The sequence below is a fragment of the Pelobates fuscus genome, chromosome 2, assembly GCF_036172605.1.
Source record: "Pelobates fuscus isolate aPelFus1 chromosome 2, aPelFus1.pri, whole genome shotgun sequence".
Taxonomy (NCBI): Eukaryota; Metazoa; Chordata; class Amphibia; order Anura; family Pelobatidae; genus Pelobates; species Pelobates fuscus.
In genome coordinates, this window is record NC_086318.1 from 332,402,566 (window position 1) to 332,422,698 (window position 20,133).

The following is a 20,133-nucleotide window of genomic DNA, read 5'->3' on the forward strand; positions in this document are numbered from 1 at the left end:
GCAGCCACCATCACGGTAATTCCTAAACCAGGAACGTCAGGGTTGCCCATTATCGCCACTCTTGTTTGCCATCTCGCTGGAACCATTCTTGGATAGGGTGAGGCACGCCCCGGAGATCAGGGGGTTTCGGCATGGGACTCAGGAACATAAGGTAGCTGCATACGCAGACGACATGCTCTTCTTCGTGAGCGACCCAACTGATTCCCTGCCGGCGTTGATGCGAGAATTCGATACGTATGGCCGGTTATCGGGACTGAAACTCAATCTAACTAAATGCGAAATATTAGATGTCTCGAACCCGACGGACGTAGGAGAGCAAATTCAACGTGAGTACCCCTTTCATTGGTGTCGGGACCAGATGCGATACCTGGGAATCTGGATACCCAGGAACCCGAAAGAAGTGTATGCTAAGAATTACATCCCCCTTTTGCGCACAATCCTAAACGATCTCAAAAGCTGGAACTACGACCACATCTCCTGGCAGGGACGTATATCGGTAATAAAGATGAACATTCTCCCGCGGCTACTTTACTATTTTCACACCATCCCCTGGCACATCCCGACTGGATTTTTTACATCTCTTAAGTCAGCGGTGATACAATACGTCTGGAAGGGAGAAAGGGCTCGACTCAGCTTTGACAAGTTATGCCTACCCAAGAATTGGGGAGGCCTGGCTTTGCCAGATATTCGCAAATACTTTCATGCCACGGTACTGCAGCGGATCAGGGATTGGCATGTGGCACCTGACACCAAACTGTGGGTGGCGTTGAATAGAGAGGGTATTAACAAAGCCCTCCACAGACTCACGTGGCATACTTCGGTGGACGCAACGTCAATGCTAGGCGCTGAATCACCCGTCGCTCAAACATTGAAGACATGGTCCCACCTGAGACGTAACCAACATATCTCCCCGCAGCCGAGCCCCCTGATACCGATCACCTTCAATTCTGATATAGGTGGAGGACTTCCCCGCTCTTCCTGGCCAGTTGCAGGAAATGGAGACTTTGTCCCGATATCCGAAGTCCTCAGTAACGCGGGTATACGGAACCTTCGGGACTGGAGTGGAATACTACGACATTTTTACTACAACCTTCCCAACAGGGTAGCAATACATAGGGAACAAACGTGGTTTGAAAGCTTCTGCACGACCGACTCAGCTGCCGATGGCAGAGTCTCAGTCATATATCAACGGCTAATAACGGGAGAACGCTCAAGGAACACTGCGTTCAAAAGAAGATGGGAAGAGCTGACGGATAGGACGTTCACTGACACACAATGGGAACAGATATTGATTCTGCAGCACAAGAGCTCCATCAGTACCAACTACCAGGAGGTCAACTTCAAACTGCTTTCCCACTGGTACAGGACTCCTTCCCTACTACATAGAATATTCCCGGGATCTTCAGACGCATGTTGGAGATGCGAAACCCACACGGGTACCATAAGACACATTTGGTGGGACTGCGCACGGATTAAGCCGTTTTGGGAGGATATACAACGGGAGATGAGGATCATCCTGGGAGATCTACCTGACTTCACCATAGAAATGGCCCTACTCCATCACACCGAAGGCTCAATAGCCCAATACAAGAGGTCGATAGTTCGACACCTACTAAATGTGGCCAAAGCATCCATTCCCGCTAAATGGAAGCAAACACAACCACCGACTGTGACGGATTGGCTTCAGAGGGTAGAGGACATTCACACGGCTGAGGCGCGATATGCAGAACTGCTAGGAAGGAGCACCAAACATGTCGATGCCTGGACCCCGTGGTATGTATACCTCTCACGACCAGGAGCAGGGAGACCATGAAACACACCATTTCATACGGTCCTGGAGTGCCCGAGCGTGCGCTGATGTATGGTGCCACATCTAAACCCAACCCCTCCCCCCTTCCTCCCCCCCTCATCCACCCCCCCACCCCCCCCCCCCCCCTCTTCTTCTCCTTCCAACAATATACAAGGTTTTTTACTCATCCCCACGCGACCTATTTCTGGGACACAATGGCGGCGGCTCGGACTGCCCCAGGGAGGCCGGACCGGGGGTACCTGACTGTGAGGATGCGTGTGCTATAGGAAAACTTTGCAGTAGATCCCAGGGAGGCGCTCCAGTGCCATCACCAAAAACTGACTACAGGGACGACTAGGACACTGACCGAACTGAACAACGACTCCACAGTATGACTCAATAGACCGACGAGAGAAAGGGAACATAACATACGCCCTGCGACACTCCACGGCACCTCATCAGGAGTCTGACTGACGGACTTCTGAAGTGGACAGACGCACCCAAACCACTCCTGTAACATGGGTGGCCACTGGAGGTTCTCCTCCAGGGGACCCTAGACTAGGACGAGGATTTGAGGGTTACACCCTTAGTGGTGCATTGTATGAGCTCGACATTCACACTCTCACTTGCTACACAATGTACTTAGCTCATCGATAATTACTCACATGTCCTCGACACTGCTCCCACTTGGGATTACGCAGGGGCCCTCAGCCATAAATGTTGCATCTCACCATGACTATAAATATGAATACTACCTACTCTCCCGGCTATTAGACTTATAAACCGGGCCACCTGAAGGTGCCACGGAACGGGGGCCCTGAGATATCCCATCACTTAGCTTTAATTGAGAGGTTTTTGATGTTACTGGAACGGTATTAGCTTTTAAAGATGCATCTATCTATATTTGTTTGATTGTTTACTTTGCTCAAGTTGCCTACGCTTTATTGGTTGTTGAACAGCCATATGACGCCTGTTGTATATCTGATGATCAGAAGATAATAATGCTTACTTTCGATGTTAATTTACGAACTGACTTGCCGTATATACACTGTTGTGGTGTATGACTGTGTGTTTCTGTACTCACCTGTTCGTCATAATAAAGAATTTACAAAAAAAATAAAAAATTATATTGCATCATTCATCATAATAATTGGAGAAATATTCAAGCATGGAAGTATGAAGAGTTGTCTGATCAGAGAGAGAAAGGGTCAGAGACTCAGAGTGAGTAAGGTCTTGTTGCATTACCAACGGCCATAGATTTGTCATCCAGTTATTTCATGACTGTGACGATTTCAATTTCTGCAAAGAGAGTTAAACAGCTAGTGGTTGAACTGAACTTTAACTGTGGCAGTGCTGGGCTAAACATGTCCAGTTCAAACTCCGTACAATAGAATGACTCCAGAGGCTACAGACTGACTAAAATAATTATTGGTGGAAAAAGAGTTCAATGATGATGATCTAATATGTAAAACAAAATGGGTCAATGGAGTGCACCTTTACAGAATCTTTCCCCATCCCACAGAACCACAGTAAGAGTGACTGAACAATTTTAAGTTAAAATAACTCAGAATCACAAACCTTCACATTGATTCCCAAGGTGTCAGTGAATGGGAAGTCCTCATTGGTTAGCTAAGTTTTCTACATATTTATTTGTTCTTTAAGTTTCTTAACTCTATGTGTACTGGTGGCCCATTATTTTTTTAAATAGTTTAGAAATTATTCAGGTATTGAGTCTGGAGCAATTCCTATATTTTTTTTTTTTTTTGCTCCTTTCAGTCGCAATGTGTGGGCATTTCAGTCTAAATTCCTTAAGGATATATTTTCTCATTTTAGATGATAGCACATTTGAAACTCTGAATTTATCCCAAATTGTGCCAGATTGAATTCTCCACCTTGGTTCAGGTTTTATATAGTATAAACACTCCTTTCAGTCCTTTCTTATTTTGCCACAGAACTTGATTTACTAAAGCCAATGCCAAAGTGAATACCGTGACTATTTGAAAAGGTGTCATGAGTATATTTCATGACTATTTTAAAAAAGGGATAGGCTCTAAGATATCACTTCAAGATAAATTTACTACAAACTAAATTAAAATGCTTTAACTACTACATAACATGTATTTACTCTTTAGTATGTTTCTATCATTATATGTTTCCAGCAAAACTTTTTTCCCCCACCAGTAAAAGAAGAGACAAGACGAGGCAGACTCTATACAAACACCCAAAAATTTCACATCTAATCTATTAGTATGTCAACTACACTCAGGTACTTAACTTCCAGTTAAAACCCTTTAATTCAGCGACGTTTGCTTAAATTAACAGTACAGTACTATTCCACTTCTTGGGCCACAATCTCAGTCTAAGCCCTGACTTTTGCGATACCCAGTCCACCAAGGTAAAAGGTCAATGTAATATCATACACCATTCTCAAAAAGGAGAGACAACACATGATGTGCTTTGAATTCTTGCAGGGCTAACTAGATTATATGCACAGCCTACACCAGGCTTCTCCAAACTCTGGCCCTCAAGATGTTGCTGAACTACAATTCCCATGATTCTATGAATCAAATAGATAGGCTGAGAACCATGGGAGTTGTAGTTCAGCAACATCTGGAGGGCCAGAGTTTGAGGAAGCCTGGCCTAGACAATTGTTATCATCTATTATTTTAAACCCAAAGTTTAAAATAAACACAGGTATGGATAATTATACGCTGCATGCTATTTCTAAACATTGTTTAGATAATTGAAGTTATTCTTCTCCAGCCCCTGACGAAGGTGCACCACAGTAAGCACCGAAACGTGCGTCGGGCTCTTCTTCCTTTCTATTTCTTTTCACTAGGGCTATCTATCACTATGTGCAGGTAACCAACATTCTAAGTATGGTTCTGCACATAGATTCACTTTAATTTCTTACTCTCTATTCACCTCTCAACTGGTCACTACATACCTCTTTGCAAGGGTTTATTCTGACACTGTTCAGATTGGGATATAATAGTACTGCTTTCTGCACTATTATTTTGATTTTGTGTTACAGTTAGCTGCACTGCAATTGAGAGGGACATCACCAATCCCTTACAGGTGCTAGTAGCTATACTATACAAGTTAGCAGCAGCCATATGTTCCAGAAAGCCTGTTATGTCACCTGAATGGTTCATTATTGTGCTCTAGGATGTGAATTCATAGGCTTATAGCTGTATAAGCGATACTACTAGTCACACGGCCCTTTAACAACTATTCAAGCTTTGTCCAGTGACCAGTCTCCTAGTTACTCATTTCTGTTATATATACCTGCAGTATACTCTCAGAGCTACTAGACTTGACCCTATGTACCGTTAATTAAAGTCCTTAGTCTGTCGCTACTCAAGAGTTTTAGTAGTTAGCTGTTTATTACTAGGATACTTTAGAGGTGAGCCATTTAGGCTTGATTGCACCATATAGACTATTCTATTTCATACCTATGCTATCTAACTATTTACTGAATTGACGTCAAGAATGTTTATTTATCTACCCTATACTCCAGTTCATACTCTGTAGGTTCGGATTTTTTCCCAACTATTTGAGTATTTTGCCTTATTCTTCAGATAGATGTACAATTTCTTGAATTTTTTCAACCTCAATACAGAGTGTAAAATAAAGTATAGTTTTAAAGCGAGTATTTTATATATTACTCTTGTATAGAACACAAAATAGCCTTAAGCATCTTAAAATAGAATGCTCAGTTAAGCAGAAGAAGAATCACATTACAAGGAAATACTTAGCAACAAACTATCCCTCCTTCTCTTGCACAATAGATTCTACAACATTGCTGCCCATGGGGCGGGAGCTCAGTGCCTAGCTGGTGCTGAGCTTCATCTTCTCTGCCGCTAGATGTCGCTAGTGTCGCAGTCAGCTAGTACAGCAGAGCGGTGCAGTGAAAATACTGGAGTACCTGGCGATCAGCACACAAGCTGTGTTTAGGAAATAACAGCAAGCTCTTCACACCAGACCTAGTGTGCTGGATTGCCAGAGCCGTCATTAGGGCTGGCTTGAAGGATATTTTCTCCTGCGAAGGACCTGTTTGGCTCACAGGATCCCATGCTCCCCTGGTAACCTCCCCTGGATTGTAAGCAGAAGGCAACAGGTAAGCAGCATGTTGGCATGCCATGTTAATAGAAGTGCACAGAGACCGTAGACAGAGGCCAGGAGAGGCACAAATGTTTCAGCAGGGCACCTAGAGCCGCACTTGGACTGCCACATGGCAGGAGGTGGGCTGGGTGCAGGATTTATGTCATTAAAGGGCAGGTCTGGAGTTTGTGTGAGCTATGGGGGACATGTGCAGGATGATGGGGGCCATCGTTATTTCAGGAATGCAGTGTAAATAAAGCCCATGGCGTGGAATGGCCAACAGATGGCTGACAGTCTAAGGATGGGTAACCTGTGGCATAGAAGGTATGTGGCTGGTGTGTCATCTATGGGAACGTAACGTTGTTTAGACTAGAGCAACTGGCGTAGTTCAGCCATCCTCCTGTATTCCATTATGTGTGGCAGTGCCAGGTAACCTGCTGCTCCATCCCATGTGAGGATGTGAATTTCAGTTTTGCTTTCTGCTGGGGTGTGTGTGTGTGTGTTCTTGCTTAACGCAGTTTGTTACATTGTAAACAATTTGAAGTGAAATCAGAATAAAAAACCCTCTGCAGTATGCACCACTCCCCTCTTTTACAGCAAGGACTGATTGTAATCTGCAATGCCTTATAGTTTGCCATATCTATACTGACATCATTTTGCTCTTCCATATTATAATTAGATTAAGATCTTGTTTCAGTTCTATGACTTTTATGATTTGCTTTTTACCCCTTAAGAATGGAGGCAATTGTCCAAGTTCTGAACCAAAACAAATCTAGAATTGGAGCTATATGTGTCTTTAACCAAATTTCACCTCTTTTATATTAAGTGCACACAGACTTATTATATACCATTTTGTTAAGGAGAAATATGCCTTTCATTTAACATTAAATATTTATATATGAAACACAATTTACTATGAATAAAATCTAAACAAAAATGTGAGAAATGTAGACGTTACTTTCCAAGTTCTGCATGGCATTTTAATTGTGAATGTCATGATATTGTTAGCCTTTACTGTGATACAATACATATATTTGCATGCTTTGATATCCCATGAGAACAATGATGCCCCCATGTACAGGTTTAATGGTGTTTTGGAAAGTTATTGGGTTAACTAAAGAACTTGCCCTTTTCTGTTTTTACACATTGAAATTTGCCAGATTGGTTTGCTGGGCCCATGTTGCCTTTGAGAACGTATAGAAGCCCATTAATGGAAATTACGCTCGTCATGACATACCGTTTGCAAAAGTAGACAACCCAGTGTATTCAAAATGGGGTATGTCCAGTCTTTGCTAGTAGCCACTTAGTCACAAACCCTTGCCAAAGTTAGTATTCATAATTTTTTATTTATTTTTTTCATTTTTCTTACAAAAACGGCACCATCACTGATTATATCATCGTCATTATATGTTGTACTGCGCTAAAACACTAATATTTGTGTTCAGCGATGTTTCACAAGTACAACAATGATTAGTTGGGGTTAGCTACCTTTACTGGCATTTATATATATATATATATATATATATAATACAAAAGTTCCTTGCACTCACGCTTGATGTGTAAAATTGTGCCTTATGAGGCTCGCCGGGTGCCAGTCTTTTAGGGAGGTAAATTGTAGTTAGTAGAGAAAAGCAGGCTGCACTCACGGACTTGAAAATTCAAATGGTGTTTATTCCATCAAAAATAGTAAATAGAAAATCGACGTTTCGGTCCACACAGGGACCTTCCTCAGGATCAAGTGATCACTTGATCCTGAGGAAGGTCCCTGTGTTGACCGCAACATCGATTTTCTATTTACTATTTTTGATGGAATAAACACCATTTGAATTTTCAAGTCCGTGAGTGCAGCCTGCTTTTCTCTACTATATATATATATATATATATATATATATAGAGAGAGAGAGAGAGAGAGAGAGAGAGAGATATGCCCTATCCACAATGAATAACTAATTGGCAACATTTCTATAATTTAATTTATTATCCTACACTGTAAAAGTTTGATTACCTCATACCAGGACACTTGGAGGATATTCCCCTGTTGTGTCATTATTTGGGTGTTTTAATATATATGTGTATTAATTCCAATAGTAAAAGGTACATGTTAAATAGTAAAAGATGTTAGACATATTGAAGGAAGCAGGAAGTTAGATACATATGTTTATTTCCTAAATCAGGAATTGAGCTGATATTATGAGAGAACTGCAAATTACAGGCCAAAGAAGTTTTTTTACTTTAAAATATGCAATTATCTTAATAACGCCCACATAAATTATGATGTGACAGTTCCTACATCATGGTGTACAACGTTAGGAAGTTATGCTCTGTCTGCCCTGAAGATAATTTTACAAAGGTTTGTACATTTGACATTTTAGGTTATCTTTCACAACACAAAATTATTTACAAACAACATTTAGTGAAACAAATTCTACAAGTTTCAAGGGGTATTAGCATAAGTGATTTGTGTGGTTTTTTTTCTTCCCCCTAAAACAATATATGACTTTACTTTGTTACTTTAATAAATATGTGTGTGTATATATATATATATATATATATATATATATATTCTCTGTCACCAATCAAATGGCCTGGATGTGAACTAATTACCTATTTTCCTTACTAAAAACAATATAAATAAGGGATACAGAAATGTATTTAGATCTCAGATACCCATAGTTACACAATACTCAAGCCCTCCTAAAAAAAAAAAAAAAGTTCTAAACCAATGCCATATACAGGTGGTCCTCATTTTACAACCTACTGCGAGCTGTCGTGGGGATTCCCTGCACTGGTGCATTCATCTATGTTTGGGGAAACTTCCCCGAACATTAACGAACGCGTCAGAGCAGGGAATCTCTCTAATCTATGTTCGGGAACATTTCACCGAACATAGATTTAAAGGAATCCCCTGCTCTGGTGCACATCACTATGTTCGGGGAAACGTCCCCGAACATAGACAAATGCCCCAGAGCAGGGAATCCCTCTAATCTATGTTCGGGGAAATTAATTTTATTAATGAACCAATGTCAATGGTATTACTTTTACAATGTTTAACATATGGAGATTTGTTTGACCAGGCACAGAAGATTACATCTTTTAAATGAGCTCCATTTGCTGCTCTGCTAAGCTGGGTTCTTTCAATTGCATCGTTCTTAACATTAGCTAATGTTTGAGGCGTAACAGCATATATTCCAATTTCTGCTCGAAAACTTCCTGTTAGGTCACCCGCTCCAGATGGTGCATTTGGTGTGGTGTAATTAGCGCTGATGAATTATCCATGGATTTTTTTTTACCCCAGAAATGACAGTTTTGCTTATTAACAAAGCTATTCCAACGAAAACGAGCTTCATCAAGCATGAATTGATGAGCTGATAAATAAATTAATTGTTTTCTCTGGCATGTTTATTGTTCTTTCGTGAAATTACCCATGATGCATCTCACAAGACTCAGTTATAATATGTACCTGCAACAACAAAAAATGTGAACTACTAACAAATACGTTATTTTATTTGCATGTCAATTATTTAATATCCATGATACAAGCTATGTATGTTTTGAACAAAAGCTTAAACAATAAAGAAAAATATTCACAACCTTTTTTGCTCATATTTACTAAGGGTTTCAATATTAGTGGCGGCACTTTAGGTGCAACTAAAAGCATCTTCTGTGCAAATGTAGACTGGACATGCAGGCACACTTTCCCATAATACAAATTGCCCTTGTAAATGTGGATATCCATCTATTTGTTACGGATGTAGATTGCTTTCTTTCCCCATATCTTTCAGTTCATATCTAGATTTTCATGGATATTTGGTTATAAAATCAATGCCATACATGCTGTCTGCTATTTTGCTGAAGCACACATAGTCAGTATAAATAATAATTTTGTAATTTGTATTATAGATTCTACATTGGAACTATTAAAAAAGACCTAAAAAAATGGTCCCAAAACACACTTTCATGGAAAATGGGTCTTCTTCCACACTTAAATATGAGCTTTGTCTTCATTTTGCATTATTATACTTTGTCCCCTTGTCATCTGTCCAGAGAATATAGGAATTTACTGTAGTCAGGGCTTCTCAGATCCACCTTTTTCATTGTAATGCTTTACTTTCTTTTAATTCTCTGGCAACCAAATATAGCTTCTGATGTCTGCCGCTTTCTCCAGAATGTGTGCATTTGCCTCTGACTGTCAGGTACATGTTGGTTTGAACAAGAAAGTGGTTCCTAAAGGTATCTTTTCAAGATTGTATAAAAACCTCACCTACCTCCTACTTGGATTATGATCTGAGCATGTCACTGGAGGAAACATATTGGGAAGAGGTCTAGGAGACCACTCTTGGGGTCTCCATCTCAATACAAATCCTGTTAAAATAATACACCACTTACCTATAAATATTTTGTAGACCTCTGTGAAAATGCCTTTCAGATACATCAAATGAATGAAATGCCTGTTAATCGATGGCCGGATGAATCTATTCAATCAGGATCGCTCAACAAATCGATTTGGGCGTCCACCGATTAACAGGTATTTGATTTGTTCAGTGCAGCCGAAAGAAAGAATTTGTGCACTAATCTACTATTTTGCATAGTTAAAAAGACAGCTGAAGTTTGTAGGTACATTTGTGGTTTTAGGGGGATGATCTGTAGTGAAACTACCTCATCTTGCCCTTGTTTTGGAACCCATGAAGACCAAATCTTCATTATTTTCCACTGCACTTCCCAATGAACTTTGGGTATTGCAATTCACCAAGACTGAGAAAAAGCAAGATATTGCCAGTGAGATAGACCCCAGCTGAAAAATAAAGATTGAGGGAACTTCTTACTCTTCCTGTAGTTATCAATATTGTCACAGCAACCTGCTTAATAGACAAGTTGATGGCTTTGGTTTTTGGCACTCTTAAACAATTCCAACTGGTTTATACTCCATCGATGCAATGTTGGAACTAACTGAGCAATGTGGTATCTGGCTCCAAGTCAATGATTCTTCTTTTATTTTGTAGTCAGTCACCGCTCCGTCTTCTCTTCTCTCCTTTCCTATCTCCTAATTTTCTTTTTATATGGATGACCTGTAAGGCTTTCTGTAAAAATAATGGATTGTTAAGATGAAAACTTGTTTTATACAGAAATTTGATACTTCCATTAACTTGATCTGGTTTGCCATTTATAAATAAAGAATTTAGAAAATCCTCTGTCATCCATATGTAACTGCACATGCAGGCAAATATAAATATAAAATATGGCCTCAAACACTGTGCTTGAAATGAATGCAGCAGGGAGTTAAGTTACATCTTTTAATCCCCAGTAAACGGTGGGTGTGGACTGAGAATCACATTACTGTACTTTACACGGTTTTTGTAAAAAAAACAGGATTACTAATACATTATTGGAAATACAAAGTTTGGATTGCAAAGTGGTCATATACAAAAAAAAAAAAGGACAACTAAATCACTGGTATATTTATTTCCCCATACTTCTGCATATTTATAACCAATTTGCAATCCAAACTTTGTATGTCTCTCTCATATATATATATATATATATATATATATATAGTAGAAAAGAGCAAGCTACTAAGGTTTTGCCCCTCCTCAGAGTTCTCATATTATCTGATTTTGCTTTACTGCATAGCTTGGGGTCTTGAAAAGGTAATCCAAATGTGGAACTGTGCATAGTGAGTATCAGTTATATGTCACTGATGAGGCCCAATGAAGGCTGAAATGATTGTGTTGTCCAGATGGAACTTGCTAGCATTTCGAATATGGACCCCTTTTGTGGACAGGATCAATCTGGCAGGCAGTCAGGCATGGTACAGAAATTTGAACTTAAGTCAGAACATTGCCTTAAATTTGAACTTTAAGTCAGAAATTTGAACTTTAAGGCAGAGTGTTGTGTCATCATTGGCATGCACACACCACTGAGTGGGCATGACACGCTGGTGCCCCTCCAGGACAGCCGTTTGCAGAGCCATGTTGAAGAGCTCTCACATGGGAGAAATGTGTTTGTTTAACGCAGTGCAAGCAATTCATGTAAAAAAAATTTCTGTGTTTGCTGGTGACTTGTCTCTGGTTTCCTCATAAGTGGGACACCATTGGACAAAAGGCAGTTAGGGTTAACAAAGGGTAGAGTGTGTGTTTGGGAGGGGGAGACTGCCTTTAGTGTCAATTGTGTGGTATTATACCTGTGGTGTTGTGTGAATGTGGGGTTGCATGTATGTGGATGGGGCTATTTTACATCTGGTGTGTGTCAGGATACAGTAGTAGTAGTGTGTGGTGGGGATAGACTTTGTAGTGTATGTGGTGATATGAGATGTACTGTGTGTGAAGGGAGGAGGATAGGGCCTGCACTATGTAAGAGGAATAGTAACAGTAATGTGGGGAAGATAGGGGCTGTACAGTGTGTGGGGTGATAGGCTGTACTGTTGGGGATAGCGGTTGTAATATGTGGTTGGGGAATTTAGACTGTTCTGTGGAGGGATAGGAGCTGTAGAATATGGGGTAATGGGTGCTGTAGTGTTTGAAGGAGTGATAGGGGATATACAGTGTGAATTGTAAGGGATGTACTGCAGGGTAAGAGCTGTACTGTGTATGGGACAAAGGGCTGTATTGTTTGTGGTGAGATAGGGGCTGTGCTTTGAGTGGTTGAGGGATAATGGGCATATAGTGTGGGGGAATAAGGTCTGTAACGCTATAATATATTATTGTAAATAATATAAAATAATACCAATATGATTATTATTAAACTAGTTTATTTGCCTCTCTCTTTGGCTTACCTCGTGCAGGGGTTGGGGAACCCTGATTCCTAGTTGGTCCAGTGACTTCAGCTCCAGCGGTGCAACTGCCCTGTCCTGCAGGAAAAATATGCAATGCTCAGATACACTAACAGGAATAGTTCACTGCAAGCTCCCTGAGCACCCTGGCATTATAGAGAACTACAGAGGGATCTTTAATCTCACCGCCAGCCGTGGATCTCCCTCTGTGGCTAGCGTAGTCTCAGCCCTGAAGATTCCGTTGGATGGCCTCATCACATGGCCATCATACCCTACCAGGCATTTGACCAGTCGAGGCCTGTATGAAGTGTTACAGGTTTTTGGTGTGTGAGACCTGAGCAGGGACTTAGCAAAGGGCAAGCTACCAAGTTAAAGGACTACTATCGTGCCAGGAAAACAAACTCCTTTTTCTGGCACTATAGTGCCCTGAAGGTGCCCCCACAACCAGGCAACCCACATGGTGCACCCGGCAGATACACCCAAGATGGTGGACGCGCTCTCTATACAGAGGCATGAACTGCACAGACCAGTGTCGGTCCTGCCGAGCTTGTTCAACGATATACTACAACGTCTTGACAAAACGTTCCAAAGATTCTGGCGACAGCTGGAGGAATGGATGTCGGCGCCACAGGCCTAGCATCAGGGGAGAGAACATACTGAGGAGAGTCGCGGAAGACCTGGGCCTCCTCTGAGCAAAGCAACCCCACAAGCAACTGGGAGACCCGATTCTAGCTGGCCACGGCTGAGGCCCACCAAAAGGGTAAAACCTCGAAGGCGGAGAAACAACACCTACATGCAGCGACTGCATAGCATACGACTTCTACAATCTCACCTGCCTGCACACGCACGCGGGAACGACTGCCGCAGACACATGGCTCAGGGCCCGGAGGGAGCCTGCATCAAGCGGAATGGAGCGCACCGCTGCCAGTGCATGATCATTCACCGCAGAGAAGCACCCACAAATCAGGCGGGAGAACCCACAGCCAGACAGCAATACACAACGGATGGCTGAATTCCCCCCCGCCATCAGACATGCCATCAAGGTATTTTTTTTACTGGGACTCACCTCATTAGGCTGGTTGCCTAGCTCCACCAGATGGGACTTAGACTTGCCCTTGAAAGGCATTGGCTGAAGGACACCTGGACAGTCCAAATAGGAGGCAACAGGTGCAACACCATGCCGGAATACTCTGCCTCTCCATACTCGCAAGACAACGCTAACTGGACTCCCACGCCTATTACTAGGGGCCTTATGGGGAAAACCCTCTCTACAGATGAGAACCCTCCATTAAGATTTACACTATTATGCACATTTACTGTTTTTCATGCGATGTTCTGTTACGTTTTTTTTATTTAAATTTACTACAGTAGATCAAACTAAACCTGCTTATTTACAAAAGGAAACAGGAGCGACACAAACACCAAGACACTGATACACGCAGGCTTTCACATAACAATCCTGTATCAATCTAACTTTAGCAGCAGACATGTCGGCTTGCACAGTCTGATTTAACTAGAACTGACACAACCTGCTACTCTATAGGTCTCTCATGTCATAACTTAAACATGCGCAGAAACAGCTTATAATTCTGTAGACACGTACTCTCATGCTTGTTGAAATATTACAAATGATAGCTACGCCAGTTAACATAGCTTGTTTAACACAACATATTGTTATACTCACATACTGACATCTATTATAATGTTATTGTTATTCACCTGTCATTCTAATATAAAAATGTGCAATTTCTATTAATGCCATACTAATAATATCGTTTACATGTTTTACTACGCTCGATAGTGCTGTTGTGGCACATTAAGCTTGATTGTCAACACCTGCACAATAAAAATAAAGAATTAAAAAAAAAAATCACTATAGGCACCTAGGACACTTCATCTCCAATAAGTGATCTGGTAGCCATGCCTCTGTAAGTTTAATACCCCAACTGAAAACATAGCTGTTTTGCAAGTATGTCAATGTTTTCATTTCAGTTTAACATGTCTCTAGTGGCTGTCATACTGACAGCCATTAGAGGTGCTTCCACCTCTAAAAGCCTAGTGCAATTTGGCTATTTCAATCAGATGGTCTTATAGAAACCATTTGATTGACACAGTGTGACCTTACAATATATATATATATATATATATATATATATATATATATATATATATAGATAGATAGATAGATAGATAGATAGATAGATAGATAGATGCACACATATATAAATGTAACACATAACAGGTAATAAATATATTCAACCATGACAGATCTCTTAAAAGATTTTAGATTGAATGAAGATTTGACTGCGTCCCTGAGGTTATTCCATAATTGCGGGGAGCGCAGGGGGAGGTGAGGGGAGCGGGGGAGGGAGGGGGGACAGAGGATCACTTTAGTGTTTTGTGGCTTGTATCATATATACCTATTAATATATGTTCTCTGCAACCTCCTGTTTATATTTCTGTCCATAATGCTTCCACATTCTCACCTGTATCATCTGTCCTTTCAAAATAATGTATAGTTATTTAAATTAATCGCCCAATCAAGTGTTTCTTCCCAATTATTATTCAACTCCTTGTATGCCAATATTTTAATCACCAAGATACAAAAAAGGTTTCAGGCCCAATTGGTGTTGCCACCCCTTGGGTCCTCTACCTTTAAGAGTGCAGCGCTGTGTTTGGTGTAGGATTACAGTAAATTACCTGTGGTTCAAAGACAGGTACCCTTTACGTTCTCCAATGTAGTGAATGTAGTGAATATACAAAAGAAAACAAGAATATATACAAATAATTGTGCAGTATATTAAACACTGTGGTTGGAAATTGAGTGAGTTCACAGTTATGTCTACACTCACATTTTTTAGAGCCTTTTCAAGTGAATTAGGCTCTAAACTTGTGCACGTCTGTGTCTTTAAAGGTAGATCACACGACCCCTCTCTCCAAGTTGGATGGTGTATTCTCCTCTCCACACGGTATATAAAAGACACAGAATTAACGAGCTAAGTCTAGCATCCTTTGTAGTTTTTGTGAGTTTTAAGAAATGAGATTAAAATGCTCACCTTGTTTAGAGCCTTTTGGTAACTGGCTCTAAGTATGCAGACCTAGTGTCAATTTGTGGGGTGCCCCTTCCCTGGAATCACTGGTGCTGGATACAGTTGGTAGTAAAAAATAGATGAATTTATTACAATGTATAAATAATCAATATAAAATACTTTCTAGAAAATAAAAAACAGATAAGAACAAATATATTATGAGTATTAGTGGTTTCCAATAAAAATGTTGAGTCCACTTAATATTTTAATCACACCCATTTTCCTACACAAACTTCTTGCATTAGCAAGCAAACAAATAAAGTTACACAAAAAATTCGGTATAAATATTATACCAAACAAGTGGAGCGCTCTAAACAAAGGAGGGATTCACTCACCCCTTTAGTACAGTGACAGTCTTGAATATTAACACTTGAATGTACATATGAAAGAGAACAAGAAAAAAACAAGAAATATAGTGCAGACGGTTCCCAAAAATAGACAATTGATGGTAATAAATGACTGAAACCACTCACATGGACAGGAGCCTATGCAATATTGGCTCCATAAATAGACCCTTTATGCTCGTTGGGAAGCAAACACCCCTTTATCCCAGGCAGTATCCCTCCAGGAATATACAACGAGAAAGAAAGCAGAAAAACGACTGTGTAGAATAGCACATACTATATTAGTATAAAAGGTGGAAATAGTTGCGCTCACCTTCACCAGAGCCCTGAAATCCCGGCTCTGAGGTTGATAAACAGTGTGCTTTTTAGGGGGATAGCACTCTCCCCAATGTTCCTGACGGCTAGAAAGGACTTTGGACTAGAGTGTAAAATAATAACATATACATTTATTAACAGTATAATAAAAACAAAATAAATACGTACTAGAAAATAAAAAATCCAATTAAAGTCCAGAAAAATCAGCTAAGCGCATTTCACTCTATGAGCCTCCTCAGTAGCTGTATGGTAGCCTCAGGAATCCTTTTTCTTTTTAAATGTTTGAAAGTCCTTGTAGGTCTTCCTCTTGGGGTCACATGGTATGTTATTAGCCAATCATCCAAACAGGTTTCATCCTACATTATGTGCTAGGAAAAACATCTGTGGGGGAAAGGTCCTCATTTGCTGACAATATTGTCAATCAACAATAATGTTTAATTACATGATGTTCATTGGTGGTAACATAATTGAATATCCAATAGTATGAATGGTTGGCGGAAGTGGCAGCACTGGATTATTCCACCCGCCACCTCCGTCCTCTATTACTAACCGAATGAAGCAAAAACAATACTTCTTTATTATGCCCATTCAAGATCGTCGCTACCCTTCCAAACGGACTGACACACACAATGACAGACAGACACACACCATTACAGACAGACACACACATCCCATGATACAGACAGACACACATACCATGAGAGACAGACATACACTCACACTCACTCTAACACAGACCCACATACACTGACACAGACTCACACAGTGCTTGTTTTAATACCTGTGGGGTCCAGTGGGCAACCAGCTGGGGGATTGTGGAGGCGGGTGGCTGGCTATGCGTATTGTTGTCGGGCAGTGTGGGAGCTTTGTTGTCCCTGATCTCCCTTGCCGCCTGGCAACAATACATGTAATGAGCCGCCCGCCTCCACAATCCCCCAACTTGCCGCCCGCCTCCATAATCCCCCAACCTCCACAATTCTCCAGCCGGCTGCCCACCTCGGAGGTGACAGGTTGATATATCCCAGGCGCAAGGCAAAATTCCTGGGCGCCATGGTGACATGGCGTCTGTGATTTGTCGAGCCCTGTTGTAAAGAGATAAGTGTCAATTTCACACTATAGTGTATTTTTAAGGGATGATAACTGCCCATCCCAAAGCAGAATTGACTATGTAACAGGAATGGTTTTTGCTACATGTACAATGTAAGCAGGTTCTTGTGAACCTAACAATTTTATATTTTTCCTTTTTTTTTTGTTACGCTAAGGGGGCAAATAATTATTTCATAATACATATTCATTTAATGAACTTTATGTTTATTATGTGCCTCAACTGAAGGGCACTACTTTGCCAACATAGTTATCTATTCCACAAATAAGACCACACAGAGTTCCGTGCTTTGGGGCAGTGATGTTCTTTGGTTGCAAAAGGCATTTAAAAAAGAAAGCATGGACTGGATTGGGAAGAAAAACGTAGTGAAAGAGATTGTGGATAAATAATAAAATTTAGAAAAACATGAGATGTGAGCTGGTTTCTAGATAAATGTAAGGTCAAGAGTTGGCACACAGCCACATTCCTCCCCACTTCCAACCAAAGCTCTAGGGAAATCTAGCATAGTTGGCAGCCTTGCCATGAATAGTAAGACTCTATTTCAGGAGCAATATTATAAATATTCAGCTTCCATTTTAAAGTACCACAACATTTCTATTTCCAAAATTGCAGCTCTACTTCCTTTTCATGAAAAGGGAGATTATATGGTTTAGCTCTGGCTGCCTCTGCTACTGAACAAACCTATGTGTTTGGCTAATGGTTTAAAACATTCCAGAAAAATGTGGGTTTTGATTGCACCCAGTCCTGTGTTTACATAGCTTGTGGAATGCATCGTTTAGCATTTTAACTACATCTGTGCTAGATTCTATCACATATAACTTTGTGTTCTATACGAGCTGTGTCCTGGCGCATGGCAAACTGGACATTGTGTAAAGTTTCTGACTTAATGCTCTAATACTCTATTTACAGAAAACATTTTAATGTCAATAAATGCTGTAGGTGTGAAGGTAGGCAACTTTAAAAAAATAATAATTATAATTTGGGGAGAAGTGAGCCTTATCTTTCCTTTACACAGCTTCATCTGAACGGCAGAGGGAACATTTGGATCATGATGATAGACTTAATATAACTAGAGACAGATGATTCTCACTTCTCATTGGATGGGTAATGCTAATGCTGTCAAATGCTTATTGTTTTTAATGTACAGAATCATGTCTCTGTTTGTCTTTGTCCATTTGTGCAATTGATTGCTGATTTCCTGCCCAGAAGAGGACACATGCTTCCCTGATCCATGCTGTACAGCAACCAAACGGCCTTCCCTTACAGTCTCATTACTTAGACGGATGAACTCAGCTTTGGTAGTGAAAATATGGGGGCAGAGGACTCTAAATCCCATGTTCTGTCCATTCAAACTTGAGGTTGTTGGCAGGCATTTCACTGCTATTACTTGCTAGCTGCCAAGGTACATATGCTACCATTGCTGGAGTTCTTTAGCACTACCCTAGCTAGTGCCTGGGATTGTTTGCTGTAGTGGTTATGGTGGCAGAAGTGCCATGTCCCCCCTCCCCCCTTAGGAATGTGTTTATATGACTTTTTACCCGGGTTCTGCCTGACATAACCCCAATAAAATATATAAATGGAAAACTGTGTCATTCGATTTATTTTTTATTTTTTTAAATCAGTTATCATCTGTTAGTGGTAGGTCCTGGGGTATACCTCCCAACATTGCAAATGGATTAGAGAGACACTTTAAATTATGGGGTGCAAATGAGGGTGTGTTCAGGGGCTGGCCGTTCTGAGAAATTTGACGTGATTTACTAATAACAATTTATGCAACTAAAATGCAATTTAAACAAGAACAAGGGACAGACAGATATGGGCCCAAAATATGGGAGATATCACTGCATTAATCAAAACAGTGACTGGGATGGAAAGGGATCACTGGAGATTACACACTTGGACTTATTCACCTTCACCTCAAAATAGAAAGGGTGAAGGAATCAAGAGGCATTTGACTGGACTCATTGGTTCATAAAGGGGTGCAATGGACCACTGCTTTATATTTGTTCTGCCTACTTCCATTTGTTGTACTTTGCCTGGAGGAGAGAGGGACGTCAACTTGTTCTCATTGTAATTTTGTTCTCGCAAATGAGGCGTAGAAATAATGGTTTTAAAGAAAATTAGGCATCTTCTAGTTCCTTTTCAGATATGAAGGGATCTTTTAATTTTGTTTTATGTATTCTAGATTTGTCATACATATTTAGATGCTGTGCTGTGCTGTCTAGCTGGAAAGACAATTATTGATAAATGGTTTAAATCTTATAAGTTAAACGACATTCGTTTGGCATTTGACAGTCAATTTTTAGCAGCAACCGAATTGGCCAACAGGGACGTTGTACATTTAGCATCTATCTCCAAATGTGCATCAAAACTGAATTTAGTCATACCTACCAACACTGGAGGTGTAAAAGTGGAACTTGAGGATGGTGCCAATGATACACTGAGCCTCACTCGTGAAGAGGACACAAATTGAAAGATATCTAGAACAGCAGGACCTCCCCAAGTCATCGTATATTCTTCATTGCAATTACTTGCTAGCTGTCGAGCTGCATATCCTGCCCTCTCTGAGGCCTTTAGCCCTCCCCTAGCCAGTGTCTGGGATTGTTCCAGTGATCATGTGA

General features: G+C 40.7%; 1 protein-coding gene across 1 annotated transcript in view; it reads left to right on the top strand.

Annotated features, from left to right (window-relative positions):
- The first annotated feature begins 5,617 nt into the window (after window positions 1-5,617).
- The window catches only part of ANKRD6 (ankyrin repeat domain 6), a 239,589-nt gene continuing 225,073 nt past the window's right edge, over window positions 5,618-20,133 (top strand). Inside the window, exon 1 of the mRNA XM_063443571.1 lies at window positions 5,618-5,909. The gene's annotated coding sequence lies outside the window, so the exon portion shown is untranslated. The remainder of the gene's footprint in view (window positions 5,910-20,133) is intronic.